The sequence below is a fragment of the Lipotes vexillifer genome, unplaced genomic scaffold, assembly GCF_000442215.2.
Source record: "Lipotes vexillifer unplaced genomic scaffold, Lipotes_vexillifer_v1.1 scaffold230, whole genome shotgun sequence".
Classification (NCBI taxonomy): Eukaryota; Metazoa; Chordata; class Mammalia; order Artiodactyla; family Lipotidae; genus Lipotes; species Lipotes vexillifer.
The window spans coordinates 9,043,189-9,046,803 of record NW_006775143.1 but is presented as its reverse complement, the minus strand read 5'-3'; the positions used below and the strand labels follow the sequence as shown (position 1 = coordinate 9,046,803).

Here is a 3,615-nt window from a genome sequence, read left to right as displayed (position 1 = left end):
TTTGGGGGGGGGGGGTGGCACACCGCACATGTTGTGGGATCTTAGCTCCCCGACCAGAGATCGAACTGGGGCCCTTGGCAGTAAAAACACGGAGTCCTAACCACTGGACCACCAGGGAATTCCCAGCCTTTTTTTTTTCCTTTAATGTTCATTTCTAGAAAACTTCCCAATCAGTTTTCACAGGCCAAAGAGGAGGCACTGAGATGTGTGTAAGATTACAACCTACTAGCAACCCTTCAGCACCCTGCTGTTTCCTGAGGCTTTTCATATCCTTTTTGTCATGTAATCATCCCATTTTAAAGACCAGAAAATCGAGATTCAAGTAGCCCAGGGCTGCACAGCCCAGCTGCCAAGACTCAAACATGCATCTTCCTGCCCTGAAATTCTCGGTGCTTGCCCTGTACCATACAAGTCACTGAGGAGCTCCAGGGACAGTGAAAGCAACTGCACCAAATGCAATACCGGCCAATGGGCCGTGCCCTCCAAGGCATGGGGGCGGGGGGTGCTAACCAGCCAGCCACACACCCTCCCGGCTTTCCACACAGAGCTGCTGGAAGACTGCGCATGCAGGGGAGGGGGGCGACGGGGCTGAGCAACAGCCGCGCGAGCAAAAGCAATGCCAGGGCTTTAGTCAACAGAGAACTAATATGAGTCAACAGTGAGTACCGGTGCCAAGCACACTGATGGGATCTTCAGCTGCATTAATAGAAGGGGAGAGTCTCAGGCAGGCCGAGGGAGTCCTGCCTGCTCTGACCTGACCACACCTGAGGGCAGGGCAGGGCTGGGCTACGGACACGGGGGCACCTTCCAAGGCAGCTCCAGGGTTTCTGAAGAGGAGTGGCTCAGGGTGGCACTCTGGTCTGCAGGGTGGAAGCTGGGTTTGGACAGCAAGCCCACTCCAGACTGCACAGTACCGATGGATTTTTTTTTAAAAAAAGATCCTGACTATCCACAGCAAAGGTTAAGAACACTCAGGCATGCCAGGGGACAAGGCCACCACCTGGGGGAGGGGCCCCAGGCCCTGTCATTTGCTTCCTCCTTTGTTATACATAACAGCTGGGTCATGGCTTGACCGAGAAGTGGCCCTGACACAACAGGTAATCTAAAAATGGGGAATTCCCTGCTGGTCCAATGGTTAGGACTCAGGCTTTCACTGCCGTGGACCCGGATTCAAACCCAGGTTCGATCCCTGGCCGGGGAACTAAGATCCTACAAGCCACTCAGTGTGGCCAAAAAATAAATTAAAAAAAAAAATTTTTTTTAATGCACAAGGGACACTGGATTTGACATCCTAGAGCCTCAAGTGTCAAAGTCTCTGGGAAGTCCTCCCAATTCATCCACCAGCACCCTGTCCGGTGAGCCTGTCGTATCACTCAGCATCACTTAACAATAAAAAGACACTCTGCTACATGTGTTTCCCAAGAGCCTCGGGCCACCTCTCATTCACCTTTGGGTCCACAGCCCAGCATTTGGCACACAGAGATGCCCAATAAATGGTGACAACTGAAAACCGAGGTGCCCCAGCACGATCACAGTAAGGGTGTTGTGTTCGAGGCAATTCTGGAACACAGGCATCCTGACTAGGGCTAATAAAGCGGCTTATGACAATGCACAACCACTGTTAGTATACTGAGCGACTAATTCTTGACGCTACCACTACCAGAGGGTTTTAATTACAAAAGAGTTATAGTTAGCCTGGCAAGTGTGCTTTGTGCCCGTGCAAGTGACTGGAGACAGACAATCCAGCTTAGGGAGATGGCGGTCAAAGGTAAATCCTGTGCGCCATGCAGCAAAGCAACCCCGGGGCCCAGGAAGCGGTAAAAATCCAGGAACGCAGGAGACGAGAATAATGACCAGTGGGACTAAATGCCAAAAAGGACAGCATAAAAAGTGAGCTTGGTGAAACGGGCTGAGAAGGCGCACGCATGCTACAGATTCATGGGGAGCTGGCCGCCTGGAGCTCACCTTGTAACTCTGAGAGTTAAATACAGGAACTAAGACTCTGATCTGGGAAGATGAGCACAGGAGACTGTGCGATGCAGTTCTAATGCCTAATAAATCTTTAAATTGATGAGCCATGCTCACTGTTTATTCTTCTCCATCTTTCCTCTCCAAGCAAGGGCTCACATGACAAAAGCCAGCATTTGCTCTGGATTTGCCTTTGGACGGGATATATATACATATGCGTGTCTGTATAAATAAAATTGGGAGTTCACTAAATAACATCTTAAAGCATCAAAAAATCTGCCATTATAAGAAAACCTGGTGAATTCTTTTGTCAAGTAGCCTTTAATAAAGTGAAGAAACCTCTTAGGATGCAAAATCCCCCTCCCCTCACACTGGGCCAGGGTTCCACCAGCTGTGGTTAAGTCAGCATTCCCGTCCCAACCTGTTCATTTGGGTACCTGTTTGGGTCTATTCACTATGCGTGCATCTTACTGGGTTTGCATTTTTCATCCCAGAAACACCGCTTAAGCCTGTCACACAAACCTGACAGAAGCATTACATTTTATAAACCAATCATCCCCAGGGAACAGACAAGAAAACCATCAGCAATGAGCGTTGTCAAAGTTCCAAACCAGAGCATTCCTTTCCCAGATCCGAGATGCAGAATACGCCACATCCTCTCCACACACCAGCTGCCTGCTCCAGAAGCAACACACTCACCTCACCACTGACTGGCCCCCAACCGCCCCTCCCGGCCCCTTCAGGCCTCCTCTCCCAGCTGAATAAAAGCTGGAGAGACCCGTCTTGGGGAAGCAGTAACATTTTAATACTACTGTAAAGACAACTGCTCTAAGCACTGGAATGTTGGCTCCTTTTCCATGAATAAAAAGGCCCCAAAGGGTATTATCGTAACAAAATGATATCCTATGGAGAGCACCAGGAACCACAAAAATAAAATGGCCATAAACTGATACTGTCTCAAAATTAAACCTACACAAGGAAACGTTAAACCCCAAGCCAGGCAGGCTCTCATTTTCCCATCTAAAACCCTCACAATATTCCCAGTTCTCTCATGACGTCCAATTTCCCCCACCCGAGGAGGCCTAAATGCTTTCTTTCGAAGTCCCGGTATGTTATTTTTTTCCCCTGAAACCCTCGAGATGCTCTGTAACATTCATCTAAAGCTCAATCGTTGCTGTGTCCTCGGTCACACCCAAAGATTCCCAAAGGCACCGTCTGCCGCAGCGCCGGGTGCACAGCAGGCGCCCCACTAATGTGCGGATTTGATTTGATCAGATCTGGCCCCTTCGGCTAGAAAGACACATTGGTAGCCAGACACCCAGGCGGGGACAGCAGCGCCAGCCTAGCTCTCTGCCGGAGGCGGCGGGCTGCAACCACCTGTGGGCGGGTGGCCGGGGCTCAGGCCGCGGCGCAGCTGCCCTGGAGTGCCTCCGCGGCTCCACGCACAGACCCCGGAGGAAGTCCGGCGCCCCAGGCCCGGGAACACCCCGGGGCCGACTCCCAGCGCCCCAGCAGGGGCTCTGCCGGTGCGAAGTTGGCCTGGTCCGCGAGGATCCATTCTAGAGTTAGCTCCCAAGTCGCCCGGCCGCCTGTGAGGCAGCGAGCCAGAAGGGCTCTTTAGGATGGGACCGGGTTGGGGGGGGGGGG

At 51.7% G+C, this 3,615-nt stretch overlaps 1 protein-coding gene across 2 annotated transcripts in view; it reads right to left on the bottom strand.

The window, feature by feature from the left end:
• Window positions 1-3,615, bottom strand: part of EPB41L4B (erythrocyte membrane protein band 4.1 like 4B) — a 148,371-nt gene that overhangs the window by 143,562 nt on the left and 1,194 nt on the right. The gene's annotated exons all lie outside the window — the stretch shown is intronic.